The sequence below is a fragment of the Meleagris gallopavo genome, chromosome 4 (genome assembly GCF_905368555.1).
Source record: "Meleagris gallopavo chromosome 4, MGAL_WU_HG_1.1, whole genome shotgun sequence".
Classification (NCBI taxonomy): Eukaryota; Metazoa; Chordata; class Aves; order Galliformes; family Phasianidae; genus Meleagris; species Meleagris gallopavo.
Window position 1 is genome coordinate 33,180,315 of NC_139407.1, and position 19,573 is coordinate 33,199,887.

The 19,573-nt window shown below is 41.0% G+C and overlaps 1 long non-coding RNA gene across 2 annotated transcripts in view; it reads right to left on the reverse strand.

Annotated features, from left to right (window-relative positions):
• The window catches only part of LOC116216562 (uncharacterized), a 250,775-nt gene that overhangs the window by 212,971 nt on the left and 18,231 nt on the right, over positions 1–19,573 (reverse strand). For both annotated transcript variants that reach the window (XR_014883014.1, XR_014883013.1), the window contains exon 2: positions 7,754–7,844. This is a non-coding gene — a long non-coding RNA (uncharacterized LOC116216562). The remainder of the gene's footprint in view (positions 1–7,753; positions 7,845–19,573) is intronic.

The window sequence follows — 19,573 nt, forward strand, 5'->3', positions numbered from 1 at the left end:
AGTAAGAAGAAACTAAATTAAGACACATCAGCTGGCCAAGAGAGGATAAAATCAATATCAAGAAAATTAGAAATGAAATGATTAAAGTATATAAAATGTTTAAAAAGCAGACAGTTAATCATTTACTGTATCTAATAAAGGAATCTGGAAAGCCTGTTCTTAAATGGGTAGCAATTTAGAAATGGAGACCAAGGGAAGTACTTTTTCCATTACTAGTTTGGAATCCTGTGCCACAGGGACTAATCAAGATAAAAGACTGCACTTTTTTAAGTGGAAATTAGAGGAATATGTCCAACAGCAGCTATCAAGCACAGCAGTCCAAATACAGACTTCAGATATGCATGCTGCTACATGACTGTCAGAAGCCACAAAGATCATTCCAAACACACTCCTTTTCCCAGGCCCTTTCCCAGTGCTGCTCTTGCTGGCCTCGTCTGGAGCCAGGATACCCAACCACAATCACCTTTGATCAAATCTAAAGTGACAGTTGTTCTGTTCTCATAAATTTCATGTCTTGAGCAAGATTCACACTGAACTTTACAGACTATTGAATCATTTTCAACACTTATTACAGTAAGTGACAGAATACATTCCTTCCTTCATGATTTCTTGTTTTCTCGGGAGGACCCCAAAGAACAAAACCAACTCCCTCTATACAACTCACATTTGACTAAATCTTTAGGAGACCAAAAGCCCCTTAAATATTGTCTCAGTTTCACATTTCAACAGTGAAAACATAACTATTTGAAAGCTTATGTGATCTAGTGAGCCCTGCACTCTTTCCAATAAGGTTAGGCAGCAGTTTCAGTGCTAGATCCCATGACAAACATTCTCTGTAACATCCTTGGTGCTTCTCTTGGCCAGGAAGCCACTTAGCAATACAATGTACAGAGCTTGCTGGAATCCTCTGTGTTTATGAGGAGTCATTTCATGTGAACATGGCCTGCTCCTTCTGTTTACCTGCTGCCCATTAACAATTTTCTAGCCAAAAACTGAAAGAGAGGGAGGCCACACACACCAGTTGATTAAAGAGAAAGGCTGACCATCAGCAGCGGGACACAGCTGCCACATGGCAAATGTCTTAATACTTGTGAGGTCCAACACCTGTGGGCAAATTACTTGCTACTGGAGATCATCTTGAGTTTATTTGCTACTCAATGTTTCTCTCAATGCATCCCCTAAAGAATTTTTACTAAGCTTCAGAAAAAAAGGCATTAATTATGAATAATGAAATTCCAATACAGTATTTACTACAATAAATCTGAAAGTATGTTGTAACAAGGTGGAGGTCAGCTTCTTCTCCTAGGTAATTAGCAATAGGACTAGAGGTAATGGCGTCAAGTTGCACCAGGGAAGGTTCAGGTTGGATATTAGGAAAAATATATTTCAGAAAGAGTGATAACATACTGGCACAGGCTGCCCAAAGAGGTGACAGAGTCATCATCCTTGGAGGCGTTCAAGAAACATGTAGATGTGGCACATGGTCTCGAGCAGTCACAGGCATGGGTTGATATTTGGACTAGATGATTAGTGGTCTTCTCAACCTTAATGATTCTATGATTCAAAACATTCCATTCAAAAATACGTTCAGTTCTTCCTTTGTCCACCAGAGAACTTACTGGACTGGATGTCAGATGATCAACACAAGCATAAAAGATCAGTATTAACTACAAATTCCTCTGCTTTCAAGGAACTGCTTAGTTTAATGATTAAAAACCTCATGAGTGCTTGAATTGTGTGAACACCTGTTAGCATACTCTGTCAGAAAAGGTATTTGCTTGTTTATCCAAAAACTCTAGGTATATATTTGACAAAGGAATCTTATTTGATTTTCAAAACAAAGGTGAGATGATATTTTTAGGAGAAAAGTGCAAAGCTGAACTGGAAAGTTCAAGATCAGCACACAGAATTTCATTACTCAGCTTTTACTCAAGCAAGCATTCACTGTTCTGTAGGTATGGTAGCTGGAACTGTGAGTACTGCACCTTTAAATTTCCTGCTGCTCTGCTCCTGTAAGTAGCTGTATTAAAAGCCCCATACCCCTGCATATCTAGGAGGTCTGCACGCTTTAAAAAAGAGAGAGGGAAACAAACAAAAGACACAATGAAACATCACATGGCAGAGAATAAGCCAGGAAAATATCGGTCCAACCAAGAGAAGTTTGGGGAAGCTGAAAACAAAGAGTTACACAAGAAATGCTTATGTAACCCTAATTATAGAGGATGCTTCTTCCATAACCACAACACCACATGCCACATGGATGGCCTTCAACTGCGTATGTTAGAGAGATTAGGGGTTATTCTGCTGGCTCCTCCTTGGGCCTACCCCTCTATCCACATTTTACAGTGCAGCAGAAATTCACTTGCATCCACCACACCTTCGCCCCCTCCTCCCCCGAAAAAATGAAAAAGAAGTGAAAGAGTTATCCCTACTAAAAAAGGACATTATTCTAAATAGCCACCAGACTCCATAAGTCAATAGAATTCTTCTGGTTGCATAAGAACCACCACACGGTGTTTGCACAGGGAAATAATCAATATGAATATCATCCAAATACAGAACTGACAACAGCAAGGATTATGATCTGAGGGAGGAGATGGGGGAGGGAAAGGGGCTATCCAAGTAGAAAAAGGGGAAGTGTCAGAGGTGCTGGAATCAGGAAAAACCCTTCCGAGTTTCAGTGCCTCAGCAACCTCCATTCATATCTTGAGAAATGTCAGAAATCAGGAAATATTACTTCAGGTTGCATGCTTCTGTCCTGGCCTATCAAACACACAGAGTAGTAACAGCAAATTACTGGAAACTGCACTTTGAACTTAGCCACTGGCACAGATCCCAGTCAAACAGAAATGTAAAAGTTCCTTTCCTCCATGGGGCCTCTTGTATGGGGGTGTCCCCATAGACGTTCAATAGCTGGTTGCAACAGGTTGGAATGAGGCCCTGAGCCAGAAAAACAAGCCCTGACCAGTATTATTTCCTACAGCCTGTGTTGTTTATGAAAAAGATATTTTGGCACATCGTTCCCAGCTTTGTTGGGCTCTATTACAGGTTTGAGCCCCATCGAGGAAAAACTGGCACTGTTTTCACAAACTGTTTACTCCTCCTTTTCTTCCAGGACTCTGCCTCATGCTTTCCTGCATACATGACAATAGGTAACATAAAGGTATATTTAAAGAAGAATTAGAAACAGCCAGACTAGTTGCTAAGCAAAGACAATGGATTTTCTATGAATGTAAAGGAAATTAGCTCCGAAACCCTATCAGTATTTTTAGCAAAGAACAAGCAACATATTTCCCAAACACCAGATTTCTACAACACTATTATAAAGAATAAAAAAAAGTCTCCAATGAAGTGTTCAGAAGCAGTAACTTGATGTTGCTAACATCCCAGAGAGTGCCAACTGAGTGCAGAAAGGCACTGCAGATTGCCCTTTTCCAGAGGTGAAGCGATCAAAAGATTGGACTCTTTGCAGCATGGTACATTGCTGCCTACAAAAACTCAATTTGCACAAGCAAATAAACTAGCTCACTATAAAATTAAAGGGTCAGACCAAGTCAGATATGCTCAAAAGTTAGACAGCTGAAGAAACAAACTTTTACTTAAGCCACAGCACAGGTGATCCTAGGAGGAAATGGTAAATCCCCATAGATCTACACCTTCTACTTCAGGCAACAGAGAGTAAGGGGAAGAGAGGTGTAGGTAGAGAGTATTTGCGGTTTTCTACAGGCACAAAGCTTACCGCATATTTAATCAGAAACAACAGATTGTATTTGAAGGAGGAAAAAAAAGCAAAAAACTACCATCAAATGCTGTAGTCTCAATGCAGCAAATCGGATGTTATTGCTCATACCTCACCCTGTTTTTTAACCCTACAAATCATTACGTGTAATCATTTGCTTTCATTTTTTACGAGACCAGGATTTCCTTTTCTTCCTTTCCACCCCCTCTGCGGTGTGAGGGGAAATAAAATAAACTTCCCTCTGCTCTCCGCTTTTGGAGATTTAAAATGAAGGAAAGGCAAGAAAGGGATCAAGAAAAAGGACTATAGTATTTGTCAGGTATTTCTTTTCTTCATTTGTGTCTTCCTTGGTTTGCCTCAACCCCTACAACTGATAGCAACATCCTCCTTAACAATAATCCTGAAATTTCATCTATCGCTTCTACAGACAGCAGCTCAGTAAGGAACACAGTCTCAGTCAGGTCTAGAGCTGAGAAGCACGGGTCCCATTTTTACTTATCACTGAAGGAGAGGAAACATTTAAAAAGACCACATCAGGACTGGTGAAAGGGAATGATTAAGAAAAATAATAGAGGGTAAATATCTTAGGGATCAAGCAAAAAAAGCCTTTCCAATTGATAATGGGTTGTGGGGTGAGTTGTTTTGTCTGGTTTTGAGATTTTGAAAGTTTGGTATAAGTTCATTTTCAAAAAGCAAGAAAGTAGTACACTGTAAAGATTCCAGATCAGTAAGTTCTCTTCTAATGAGACATGCAAAGACACGTATCCTGACCTTATGAAAATAAAGAGTGTTTGTGACAATTTCAGCTCATCATCATATATCATTAGAACAGCACCACTGATGCCATTCGCTAAACCTTTTTCTTCCCCCGGTGGCATTGTAACATATGTTGTTACTGGATTAGCTTTCCCAAATGCATATAAATTTCTTTTATACAAACCCAATAATTGTTTAAAACAGATGCACCACAACTTCAGTGGGATAAAGCAAGTTATAATCTAAATTTGGCCTAAAAATAAGTCTGTTTCTTCTGCACTTGCAAACTCAATGCACAGAGAAAATGTAACATTTGAATTATCACAGCTGTTTAAGTAGAAAAAAGTCATTAGATCACCAGTTTAAAACACTATTGTTATTCCATGACATCGTCTCAAGGAAAATGATATCCTATAATTTAATAAGGCTAGATATTTTGTAGTGCCTGTGTAGCATAGGACAGAGAAGTTGATGTTTCATAAGTAAGAAAATATATAAATGAGGCATTTCCAGGCTGTCTTGGATGCAAGAAACATGCCACAGCTGGCAGTAACATGACTTGTCTCAGGTGCACTAGCACCTGGCTTCTTTACTGTTCCGCATACATTTGCTTCACATGCAATGAAGAGCTACATTTTGGAGCACACTTTTGTACCTGTGTACCCTATCAAAGATTTTGGATTGTGTGTAACCTGGCATCTAACAGGCTTTCAGTTTCACTGAGGGTTGTGTCATGTATGAAGTTTTGCTGATAACTTTCACATCACGTACAAGCAAATTCTATTATGTGTTATTTTCCCAAGAATTGTTCTACATAGTTACTGCTGGTTTGGGGCTTGCTTGTTTTTAAACTTCATAAATTGTTTGCACTAAATGGCATGGGTTTATTGACAATAAATCTATAAAGCACAAACTGAAAGCTGAGTTATTCCCACAGTGCTGAATTATGTAACTCATGAATCAGACCCGGAGCTGTGGGTGAGCAGGTTAAGTAGAAGTAAACAGGAATTCAGTGAAGCACAGTTCTGCTGAAAAAATTTTGAAGTGTTACCCACCTTCTGTACTGCTTGGACTGCATGGATCACTGAATTTATCCCAAGGAGTCATATTAGATGTCAACACAAATTCCACCAGTTAGCTCATTGCAACACATAGGAGTTGAGAAGTTACAGCTGGCACATCATCAAATGAGAAAATCCTCTGACATTGGGAACAAGGTTTGTTTTGGAGGATGAAAGAAAAACTAAATTACCATGTGTAGAAAAGCGGAAAAAAAAAATTAGGCCGCTACCAGAAACTGCATTAACCATTTTTCATCATTACAATTACTATTATCAAGGTACTAAATTGACACTTTTGTCATGGAGACTGTATCATGCAGCAAACAAGCACGTAACTGGTTTTGCTCCCCCCTGACTCTTCCCATTTAAAAAAAATGATGCTGAGATTAGAAGGACAGAGGGGAGCAACATTAAATCAAAAGGCTCAATAGAAGTTGTTCAGTCATTATGATGTTGCTGCGTTCTCTCCTCACTGCCCAGCTCAGACTCAGGAAAACTCATTTTTTTTAATTATACCTAAGCTTCCCTCCTCTTTTATCATATCTAGAGCCGATTATTCTACTTTTGCAGTTCAGAAGATTTACAAACTAAGGTTTCTTTGCCTACTACCCTATTTCATTTCCACCTATGAAGTCTGATTCCACAGATATCCTAATTTCTATTTTTAAAAAACATTATTTAAGCACAATATATATGTACCACTTATCCTCTAATTTCCTGACTATTGTGTATATTGCCTCACTGAAGTCACATGGCAGTACAACATTACTGTACAGCAGCTTTGCTGCACCCTGCCAGAGGAGTCAAGTTACCAGGAATGTCAACGCACTTTGAAAGGAGTGGGTTAGAGGAGAAAGACAAACACATTTAAGACTGTTACAGAGAACACACACTGCCCTGGGACAAACGCTGAAGTATGCAGCTGATTTGGCTCGTGTAGAAACAAAATACAATGGGAACATCCAAAGGTTTTCATTCTTTGAATGCATTATTTGTCAGTGTAGTTAATTGAGAACAAATATGGAAGAGCCGTTCTAAATACTGGAAGACTACATGATAAGAGCACAGCCCATGTCACGCAAGGCTGCTGGCTTTCCAATTATGTCACTTTTCATGCAAGGTCAAGAGATCAAATTCTGTTCTAAGTTGCACTAGTAAGTGGATAATGAGTATCGTAACAATCCTGAGTTTGCTAGAAGTATCTCAGATCTGCAGCAGGGAAATAGGGGAGACAAATTTCCTCTTGGAAGGAAACATTCTCTTCTCAAGCAGAAGAGAGTTCTCTGCACAGTATGAAACACACAGAGAGATGGAACGAGAACACAGAAGGAAAAATAACTGTGGGGAGTAAATGGGGAAACAAGTAGAAATCACAGCTGATACCCTTTCTCTCACACACTAATACCTTGAGGAGTTCAAAGGTTTTCCATGCCTATGGCATTTAGCAATTATAATCGCACAGTAAAATACCTAAGGTTAATGAGTAACCTCTAAAGGAAGTTACTTCACATAATGACAGCAATTTCTCTGAACTAAATGTTAATAATCAGGCCTGTAATACGGAGAAGGAAATAGTGGGCAATTGGCAAATGGAACTCGGTTACCTAGTAACAAGTCCTTGAGGAATGAGCCTGAAAAATTTGAGCAAGCAAAACACTTCCAGGCAAGCAGAGTAGCCTGACAAACAAAAAACATTTTGTAAAAACAGCAACTGTCCATGACACACAAAGTGGAAGCAGGTGCAGCAAATTATTTTGTTAACAGGCAGGCTGAGGGAGAATTAGCTAATGCCAAAGTAAAGGAAATGCTGTTGCATAATCAGCAGTAAAAGCAGGGCAACGAAGTTCACATTACTCCATGCAAGACATCAAGCAGCAGCACTGTATGTAGACAGGCCTCCTGTCACTTATGTTTAAGTGGTTCTTGTTTAGCCCTCCTGCTCATTCCCTTTTCCTGCCCACCACCCGACAAGCAGGGAACCCACACAGCTGTGTGTACAGCTGCCAGAGTAATACTGCTGAGTCAGCAAAAACACCCCTAGCTATGAGGTTGGAGAAGCTGTTGCAGAAGGGTTTTCAACACCTCTTGCAGAGCAATATATGCTCTGATCCCGGATGGGGTCATTGTAGTTTGTGATGAGAAAGACAGCAAGATGACTTTTACACTTCCACATGCTCTCTTATGTTGAGAAACTTACCAATAAAGTTGTCTTGCAAATCCATCACAGTTAAGGAAATCATGTACCTTCTTTATTCTCCATCTCAAAATTCTTTGGTCTGGTATAGAAGCTACACAGGAAAGAAAAAAAAAAAAAACAAACCTTAGTCAACTTCCTTTATGCATTTTCTTGCAATAAGCAAACACCATGTTTTATCTCAAGCTGGACAAACCAGCTCTTCACAGAACAGTAGCAAATCCCATCTAAGCCACAAATAAGAAAACACTGACTACAGCAGCTGTGTTCTCCCAAAGCCAGCCCTTCCCCTGTTCTTCACCAATACGCACAGCAGTGGAACAGAATCACCCAAACACTTGGATGTGTATCTTCACTTTTGACTTGGATAACAGGGGAGGTCCCTGAAGACTGGAGGATAGCCAATGTCACTCCAGTCTTCAAAAAGGGCAAGAAGGAAAATCCGGGTAATTATAGGCCTGTCAGCCTCACCTCCGTCCCTGGAAAGGTGATGGAACAGCTTGTGCTGGATACCATCTCCAGACAACTGGGAGAAAAGGAGGTTATCAGGAGTAGTCAGCATGGGTTCACCAAGGGGAGGTCGTGCTCGACCAACCTGGTGGCCTTCTATGATGCTGTCACATGCTGGGTGGATGGGGGAAGAGCGGTAGATGTAGTCTACCTTGATTTTAGAAAGGCATTTGATACTGTCTCCCACAACATCCTTATAACAAAGCTGAGGAAGTGTGGGATAGATGAGCGGACAGTGAGGTGGGTTGAGAACTGGCTGACTGGCAGAGCGCAGAGGGTCGTCGTTGGTGGTGCAGAGTCTGACTGGAGACCTGTAACCAGTGGTGTCCCCCAGGGGTCTGTGCTGGGTCTGGTCTTGTTCAACATCTTCATCAATGACCTTGATGAGGGGATAGTGGCCACCCTCAGCAAGTTTGCTGATGATACGAAGTTGGGAGGATTGGCTGACACGCCTGAAGGCTGTGCTGCCATTCAGCGAGACCTGGACAGGCAGGAGAGCTGGGCAGTAAGAAACCAGATGAGGTTCAACAAAAGCAAGTGTAGGGTCTTACACCTAGGGAGGAATAATTGCACCAATACAGGCTGGGAGATGAGATGCTGGAGAGGAGCTCTGCAGAGAGGGACCTGGGCGTCCTGGTGGACGACAGGTTGGCCATGAGCCAGCAGTGTGCCCTTGTGGCCAAAAAGGCCAATGGCATTCTGGGGTGCATTAAAAAGAGCGTGTCCAGCAGGACGACGGAGGTGATCCTCCCCCTCTACTCTGCCCTGGTAAGGCCTCATCTGGAGTACTGTGTCCAGTTCTGGGCTCCCCGGTATAAAAAAAAGACAGGGATCTCTTGGAAAGAGTCCAGCGGAGGGCCACAGAGATGGTGAAGGGCCTGGAGCATCTCCCCTATGAAGAAAGGCTAAGTGAACTGGGTCTGTTTAGCCTTGAGAAAAGAAGACTGAGAGGGGACCTGATCCAGGTTTATAAATAGCCGAGGTGTGGCAGCCATAGCGGTGAGGCCAGTCTCTTTTCAGTGGTACGTGGAGACAGGACGAGGGGAAACGGACATAAGCTGCAGCATAGGAAGTTTCGCACGAATGTGTGCAAGAACTTCTTCACGGTGAGGGTGACGGAGCACTGGAACAGGCTGCCCAGGGAGGTTGTGGAGTCTCCTTCTCTGGAGATATTCTAGTCTCGCCTGGACGCCTACCTGTGCGACCTGGTGTAGGGAACCTGCTTTGGCAGGGGAGTTGGTCTCGATGATCTCTGGAGGTCCCTTCCAACCCCTACAATTCTGTGATTCTGTGTCTCTTGTTCACCGCCACTGGTTAAAGCACTATGAGACAGTAGGATAATGAAAAAGGCTTCATTTTACCTCTCCTCATAAGAAACAGAACACTTATACTCAGAAGAAATGAATTTTAACCATTTATGAAAACAAAACTGTGGATTTACATGATAGTCTCATTGTCAGCCTCTAGATCCCAGCTGGGTTTTTCCTGATATTTCCTGGAAATTAAAGTTCATCTGCAGTCACTGGCTAGGTTGGTACACCTTTATGCAACTTTTCATTGCCAGTGAACGTTTCTAGAAAGCACCGTGTGATGATGGTGATATTGCCAAGTCTCTGCATAGAAGCAAACACAGACATTTCTTTCCAGAAGGGGAAAAAAAATACTCATTCCTGACTAAACTTATCATTCATTTATAATCAGCAAGTGTGGCCAATTTGTTTATTTGCTTGTTTTAGTAAAATCCAGTTACAACTGGCCTTAATGCATTTTCTTTGGCAAAAGAAAATCCTGTCCCAGTTTTCTCCTTACTTAAGGACAACAAAGGAAATTTGATTGTAAGATGTGATGTTAATGCAAAGGTAAATTTGACTTTCTTAAAATCCTCAAAGGCCAGGAAATTCACTGTTAAACTTAGTTCTAGTCTGAGAGCAAAACCAACATTTTCATTTCACAACCACAAGTCTGGAAGATGTAGAACACTGTTTAGTGCTTCCACTTTAGTGGAAGTTCATATTTGAGACAATCCCTGCAAGAGGCACCCTTGGAAAAGCAAGTCACAGTGAAACCAACACAGTGACTTGACTGCTCCTGCTTTGGCAATGCACTGTGGCCCACAGTGGCCCATCTTATTTCTTTCAGCAAAATTTCTTTGCAAAGTAGTATTACTTAACCTGAAGTGAGATTATACCCCATAACCTCAGGCTAGGCAACAAGGTGGAGCCAAATATTTAAATAATCTTGATAATGAAAACCCGGAATCAATCTGAATTTCTAGTCCCTCCTTATGAACACTTTGAGAGGAAATAGCTGATTAGCTGTAAAGTGCTTTGCTTATTACACATGCCCTTGATCTAATCTAACTTTGCTGGATGAAATACTCAGATCACCTTCATCTCTTCATCATATTTGGAATCTGAGGAAAGTCAGAAATGACCAAAGAAAAACATCCTCAGCAAATACTGCATAAAAGCCTTTTAAAATCATCTGATCATGTGATAGACACACAAAGAGAAAAAGTATCAAATGCAGCAGAAATTTATCTTCTAACCTGGTATCCATTATCAAAGAGATTTCGTTACTTGCTCTTCTAAACATATGAGTGTATCCCTAAATCACGATGTCATAGCCAACAGCAACTGCAGAAAAGCACAGGCAAAGCCCCACAGTAGTGCAGCAGTGTTGCTTCTATTGCTTGCACAGGTTCACTGTTATTTTACTGTGTGTCAACAAATCGTATCACGTGCATGAGGAGGATGTTAATTGGTCACAAGTTACTTCTGTATACCAAGAACACAGGTAAAGTATCAGCTATAAAAGCAGAGAATGATACATACATAAATAATTACAGATTTGGCAATTGCCATTGTTCAGATATGTGACTACAGCATCAAAGAAACTGGCTGCTTTTCAGGAATAGGCAAGTATCACCTTCAGACCCTTTATCACATCCAAAACCAGAAGCTAGCAGAATCACAAGGTGCATCCTGACTTGTTCAAACAGAAGCTGATAGTCAGCATTGCACAGTTTAGATATTTGCCTCCAAAATGAAGTCAAGGTGCATCTCCCATGACTGTGCTCTACTATAAGCATGTGTGTGCTTCAAGTGCCAGGGCTACAGTTAGGCACCTGGCAGCAAGTCCTGGCTGGCACAGAGGCTGCTGGGCAGACAGAGCACACAAAGGAAGCTGGACAGCAGGAGTTACACTAGTGACACCAGGTCACCCCGGGACACAGCTACATACAGAGCTTTGTTATGGAAGCAACGAGGGAGCTCCTGTGGAGCTGATGGCAGCACCACCTGCAAGCCACTCCTTTCTCCCCTCTAGCATGTAACCTTAGAAGATTGTCCCTTGGAAGCTGAAAAGATATTCCTAACAAACTCAACAACAGGTTCTTTGCACTGATCCTGCCCTTGCATATGATACTTTTACAGTAGATGGGCTCTACCAACAATCTCAAGCAACTCATTTTGTGTTTGTTAGGCAGATCAGAAGAAAGCCTCGTGACTTAACAGTCCATAGCTAAAACTGCAAGAGCATAAGAACAAGTTATCTGACAGAATGAAAATTAAATAAATACAGGTGCCTTGTGGTTGCTACTTCCTGCTCTGGCAGTAGCTGTTTGTCATTTCATCAGAGGGCCCATCTGCAAGGATCTGAGAGTCAGATGCTTTGATTGTCTGCCCTTCATGTTGTCTGGCTTCTCTTCATTCAGTCACAAGGGCCAATGAAGCCTCAGAGCAGAAAAAGAAACCTACCCAAGCCACGCTGTTTTGCAGATGTTTAAAAGATAAATGTATAAACTGTGAAAGAGCTGACACAATACACAGCAAACGTTTTGATTAACTTTCCTAACTAAAAGTTACAGATTGTAGGCTCTCCTAGCATGTGTCTTGGCTTTTAAAAAAGGAAGTTTGTAAAGGGGTTTTCTGCAAGTGTCTGTCATCCTGAGATAATTTAGAGCTGGCTCAGCCCACTGCTCTGCAGTGGGTGAAGGCTGCATTGTGCCGGAACTGATGCAGATGTGCCATGGGGAGCAGTGGGAATCAGATCCCTTTCAGGAAGGCCTTATGAGGACCCTGGGAAGTTACAGCCACCACTGGGCTCAAGACAGCCTCTGGGGAGCAGCTCCACAGTCACTCTACAGCTTCAAAGGAATTCCTTCTTCTTGGTTCAGTCTGCTCAGTGGCCTGGATGCCAGGGTCAGGCACACAGCTCTGGGCTCAGCCCTTTGGGAATTATATGGGAGATGAACAACAGGGAACAAGCAGAGCATGAGGTGACACACAGGGCTCTCTTCAAAGCAGCTCAGGCTTGGAGTTTTGCAGAAAGTCAAGCCATGCTATGGTTAACCTTAAAATCCAGGACAATACCTGCCATAAACAATTTTGTGCCAAAAAAGAAGCCAACATCACATCCATAAAATACCTTCACAAGTCAAGCAGCATCACTGCCTCATGCAGTGAATGGTTCACACAAAGGAAAGGTCACATCCACACAGACAGCTTAGATGCTTGTTGCTGAATTTCTGTCTCATATTTCCTGTACTGAACAATATAGGACATGCTAAGCATTGCAGGAAGCATTGGCACAAACCAATAAAACCAAAATAAATTCAAATTCAAGGCTGAAGAGCTTTCCTTACCTCATCCCATTGTACTTACTTATTTCAGCACATAATTGCTAACATCCTTCATTGATCTGAAATTCCTGTGGATACAATAAGACCAGCCACGGATGGATGCTAGCTTTCACTTTGAGTTTACATGCCTTTGTTACAGCCCCTAGGATCAAAATGTATAAAGCTTTCAAAGTGTCAGTGACCTAAATACATTTCTGAAAGCCCTGAGCATGTCTGTGGGCACCCCTCAAGTTGCATGCAGCCCATTTCCTGCAACCACACCAAAAGCCTGAGGCTCCCCTGCACATAGCTGCTCTTCCAAGCTGTGTTTAATTCATCGGTTTTCCACTTACAGTCATAAAGATGTTTTCTCTTTCTCCTTGGCTCCACATTAACTATGAATAACTACCACAGCACAACCCCTTTTAGATTCTTTACGCAGCCCCATATGAGGACTTTGGTATCAAATGCTTGGAGATAAGTAGATAAGTAATCAGAGTATCATAAAGGTTTCATTATTCAGAGAGTGAGGACAGATGTATATGTTATGCAAGAGCATAAAAGGAAAAGTGCTGTTGTATAAGAAAGACAAACAAATTGAGAGATGCATTTGAAGTTTTATAAATACTTTTCACCAGAAAGATGTAATGATGTTTTCTACACCTTAAAAAAAACAGCCAGCATACTCTTTTTCTATTTCAGTAGCCCACTTTTTAAAATTCTAAGGCAGTGCAAGTTACTTAAACTATTTAACAAAATACACTTCAAGAAGGAATTTCTGGTTATTTCTAATGGTTCAATAGAGATATATGATCTATCTAGACCATGTTTGAAAATGTTTGGTCCCAACCCATAAGTTAAGAGCCTGTCACCCTGAAGGTGGCAAAAACATTCCATGGTTTTCATGTTGCCTTCCAAGAACAACTCAGAAGACATATTTACTGAAACAGGACATAAACAGGTAGTATGGGGTTTAAGCAATAGGATTTGGAAGAGGAAAGAGAGGGGTGTGAAAACATGATGTGGATAAAATGTATCCTTCAAAAAAAAACAATAGGAAGGACACCTCATTTCCATACGCAGCATAAATGTTTTGTCGAGATTAACTTATTGAACAAATATGTCCACATCTCTTGTAAATCTGACCAAATAAAGCCAAACCAGACCAAGAAACAGATTTTCAGGGAAACTGATTCTTGGAGAAGGACAGGACAAAAAGCTATTTAAAATAAAGATCTCTGTCTTTAAGCTCTGCAAAATACAATGAGACTTGGCTATTTAAAAATAGCAATCTAAACCTACATTTATCTAAACCATGACAGTCCCTACAACAGTCCAAAACGCTGTAGAAGCACAAGTTTATTCCAGAACTGGTTTCTGTGATTTTATGAAGACATATGTGTTCACTTCAACTAATTTGGTTTTGAAAAGTTATTGACCAAGATACAAGATTGCTCTGCTAAACACAGCTCCATTAAAACTCCCATTTCCTTTTCTTGCATCAACATTTTTGGGGGGGAGGGACACAGCTCAAACCATCAAGGCTTCCTCACAACTAACTGCACTCAGCAACAGCCAGGAAAGTGGGTCACTGACTGATAGTTGACTGATCCTGCTTCAGGCTGACCTACAGGACACATCCAAACACTCAGGAGCCAAAAACTCAGAGGGTTTATTTGCTGTCAGAGAGGTGAGGGTTATCAGCTTAGCTCCAGAGAGCGGAAATGATCCAAACCTGCAGTTTGGTATGTTTGTGACTATAGAAAATGCACCAGTAGCCCTGGACAGTCTCTGTCTGCTCCTTCAAGCAGGGAATCATTAAGGTTGGAAAAGATCTTTAAGATTCCCTAGTCCAACCATCCATCTATTAACAATATTGCCCAGTAAATCATAGCCCCCCAGTGTCACATCTCCATGGTTCTTGAACACCTCCAGTATCAGTGACTGCACCACTCCCCTGAGCAGCCTGTGCCAGTGCATTACCACTCTTTCAGAGAACAATTTTTTCCTAGTATCCAACCTGAAAGGCGCATGTATAACCATAGCTTCCCACAGAGCAACACTGTGGAAGCAGTTGGCCACTGGGGAACACATACCCGAGCCCACGGACACCACCATCCCTCACAAGATAGTGAGGGAACTAATCTGAGGGGCACCCGGTCGTCACCACCAAGTTTGATGTGGCCACACCACCTCCACGTGCCCACACTGCACCACGTGCAAGTGGAAGCAGGAAAGTCATCTTTCACCACCACAGCCCTCTGTGCTCTTCAGCCACCGTTGCGGGATACCACCATCATGTTCTTGGTACAAGGTCAGACCTGCAAGCAGACATGAAAAGCTTTTCAAGGCTCATGGCAGCAGTGAATGGCCCTGCAGTCAGGGTGACTGATGAGGAGCAGGCCGCTGAGATAAAGACTAATATCCTTGGATTTTAGGTGCAGGGGCTCAGCACCATCTGTCCCAACCTAGTTTACTCGAGGGAGACTGTGAGGCACCAGACGTACCTAACATTTAGGAAGGTTCTGCTAGCCCCCCTTCCATCTCCTCCTTCCCACCACTGCAGGTTGAAGTGAGCAGCAGTTGAGCCTTCCCACCAATGTTCCGTTACATGTTGCCACACGACAGACAGCAGCAGAGGGACAGTCTGATGCAATGGTGTCTGACATGGAAGTCCATGCAAAGCCAAGGCTTGTCATTGAATTCTTCCATGCACAAACAATGGCACCCACTGACATTCGTCAACGCTTGCTGAACATTTATGGAGATCAACCAGTGGATGTGAGCACAATGAGTGGTGCATTTCAGCAGTAGCAACAGTAGGTCATGTCTGCTGGTGCCCATATCTATAAGCACAGCATACAGGCTCTTGTTCATCACTGGCAAAAATGCATAGCTAATGGCAGTAACTATATTAAAAAGTAGTTCTTCATAGATAAGAATTTGATCAAATAGTGTCATGTTCTTTGTATCTGCTGTAGTTTCCTTGAAAATAAATAGGGGGCATTACTTTCAGAGCAACCTACATATAGTATCAGACCTTTTTGCTACAAAATGAAAATTTCATTTGAAAGTAAATTAAAAAAAAAGAAAATAAAGTGTTTTTTTGTTTGTTTGTTTTTTTCTCCTCCAGGCAAAAGAAAGCATCATTTTCAGCATGAATTCTGGAGAAGCCCTGCCTGGGAAAGTGATATATTGTCACCCTCGCTCTTGAGCCTAATTAGAAGATTAAAAACCTTCGCTGTTCAGCGAGGTTTTGAGAGGACAGAAGCCTGAGGCAGCTGGATGTGGGAATATGAACCATACCAAGATCCATCTGTTTATCATCAACCAAAATACAGTCTGGGACAAAGTACATTGTTAATAGGGTGTGTTTGAGAGAAAAGTCACAAGGAAGTGCCCTAAACTAAGTGATTTCTGAAAGTAATGGCTATACAGCACATACCATACAGTAGCACAGCTCTAATAGATATTTTACTTCAGTCATCACCATTAACAGTGTGTTTTTGCAGGCCAGATTCAAAACCAAAACAGAATAGGTGGCCAAGCAACTTCTCTGTTTAAGAGATAATAGTTCTTAAAACAATATTTTAAGATTTGTAAAACATGATACAAGATAGCTGCAAAATAATAGCGATATCTAAGAATAGGGAAAGGAGAAGGATAAAGAATTTACCTAACTCAACCAAAGATGCATGAAGATTTCGGATCCTTACAAAGCTTTCAAACTTGATAGCCACTTTATCATTTTAAAAGGTAATAAATGTAAAATAAGTACACAAATTAATATTTGTGAAACTATAAGCACATACATATACACTGAAAAAAAATGAAACCTCACAGAACATGGCACACTCAAGTCCACACATGCTCAGCTATTTGAAAAAACATGATTTTTTTTTCCCTCCTCCTGAGGAAAATAGGATTCACCCTACAAACATCAGAACAACAATTTATTTTGTCTGAAAGTTTGTCTCCAACAGTAACCCAAAGTGTTTCAAAGTATGGAGACTATTCTTCAAGAAATAGTCCAATATTACCTTGCACCTATGAAACTACATATTAATTCCAAAATACTAACTCATTTGAAGGCCTTTCGCCCCTCATCTCAAATTCCTCTGTTCCTAAAATACCAATATTAATGTCAGCAGCTAGAGATCCTGATTTTAGGCCACAGTCCTACTCCATTCAGAACTGTATGAACATGAACAGCGAGATCACACTAACACACTTCACTGAGGTACTGTAAAAATACAGCTGAACTGATTCCACTGAGGGATGTCCCACACTTGGATATTACACGTAGTTTGACTGAGAGCTGCACATTCTCTAGCATTTAAGAAAAAAAAGGAAAACAAGAATATCTCAGAAGTTGAACAGTTTCTACGTGAAGCAGTCAAAAAGTCAATGATCACATAAAAAAGATTATTATATTTATGTAAATAATATATTACACATTATATACATTATATTATGTATAAAGGTATATGTCAGAGCTCTTTCTATGGTCATCTGCATGCACATAACTACTAGATTTCTACCAATAAAATGTGAAGGATGAACGATAACACCAGGGGCATGGGGTGAAATGCTGTACAAGAGAAAAACAGAAGCATGTTAATGGCGAGCCTAAAGCACACAAAGTGCAGTCTAACCTGCAGGAGGATTTAAGTCTTCTCTCCCTAAAACCTGCGCAACTCAGAAAGAGGCATTTTGCAAGTGACACGCCCCTAAGTTTAAATCAAAGGTCATGGAAAGATTTTTGTTTTCCTGTTGCCCTTGTTTCAGCTTCTAGAGATTTAACATTCTGAGCTATCAGTGTTCATTCACCATCTTGATTTCCTGCCTCTCCCATTGTAAATGCTGTTCGGACTAACTTTACTTGTACAGTTGCTCTTACGCTCACAGAAGGTTCTCTGAAGACAGGTAGGCACTAGAGTAACTCAAGCAGATTATTTTATCTGGTAATTTTTTTATTTTATTTATTTATTTTTATTTTATTTTATTTATTCATTCATTTATTTTATTTGTATACTTATTTTATAAATGTTTATATCTTTGTTTTATAAAAGATAAATAATAAAAATAAGTAGTTCCCTTTTCTGTAACTGTATCCAAAAGAAAAATGGATTTGTTTGCTGGTAGAAGCTTGACTATATGAGTTAAGAGTCAGGACAGAAATAAAAGCTCAGATTGGATCTTTTCCAACAGGACCTAAACCCGGAAGAATTACAGTAGTCTTGTGATACAGAAAGAAGTTATATAACACTTGCCATTCCCTTTCAGTAATTTCCAAAGATGACTTCACAGTTTGCTCTATGGACTTGCTCTGTGTGCAAGGTGATCCACTTTCCAGGTTCAAGTTGCTATTATCTATGACTGAAACTGATGACCCTAGCATAAGAGTCAATTTAGTTCCCAAATTCACTGAGTTGAACAAGTTTCTTACATCATTGAAGATCAAATGGCTTGTATAACGGGTCATTTAATCTCTGCTCATCCCAGTAGTTTGCGTTTGATTTACAAAACTCTATCAAAGGGGCATGCAGTCTTGATCTGAATATTTCAGGACATGGGCATCACTTTGACTGGACAAACCAAGGCACTGGTAAAAATATAGGAACCCAAGTGGGCTCTAACTTCAGTCACAGCCCTGGGACATGAGCATGAGTGGATACCAGTCACCTCTTCCCTCCTGTACAGGAACTCTTCCCATATCTTGGGAAGCCTCCATGGTTGCTGCCAGCCCTCTTGTCTTCTCTCAGTTGATTAACTCCAGCATGAAGAACAAGTAGCAGTGGAAAAGTGAATATAAAACATTTCTGCTTGTACGAGTGGGAGATGAGGCTCATTCCTGACAGAATATATCAGCAGATAGGTGGGAGGCCTATTTACATACAGAGAAGTAGAGAACAGATCTAGCATTTCTCCACAAGCTTTAGTTCCTACTTATTAGTCACTATTCCTATTTAAAGCAGGACGTGAAGGTAAAGAGGAGAAGCCACTTCACTCCAACTGACTCACAGATGCATGAACCTGGCCCAAATTGTGTTCAACTCTTGGGTTTGTCTGTAGCCTTCTAATAGCCAAAGAATCTTCCTCTCACCTCCTGTAATACTGTAGAGGTGTGATATTACCAAGAAGGGGGCTTTGAGCTTTCTTACGAGTTTTGCCCCAGAAAACAAAACAAACAAACAAATGCAGCCTGCTTCAATAGAGTAGCAATAGAGTACTAAAAGTGTGCTGATCTCAAGGCAGGCCTTATTCATGCAGACAGGCTCGTTAGCTTAGTCAGGATGTAGAAGCTAATAAGCCAGGGCACTTCCAGTGATCACTGGTAGCCATTTGTGGTAGCGGTTCTCAGAGAAAAGGGAGGGGAAAAATAGTAACTTTGTGAAGCTAAGAGGTTTGCCCAAACCCTGTTCACTTGCTTGAGCTGATTATTCTAGCCTGAAATCCAAAGCAAGTTATAGCTATCCAGAAACAAACCTCAGCTGTAGAAAAAGAAAAGAGAATTCCCTCCTCAATCTATGAAAGGTGTTTAACTGAGGCTTATCTTTAAGCAGACCACCCTTCACATTCCACTGCAATAGGCTTGATGCTCTTCCCTTTGTTTTCTACTTGAATTGCCACAGAAACCATCATTAAATGGTACTGTACTTCAGAATAAAGTAACCCCCAATTCACTTTGT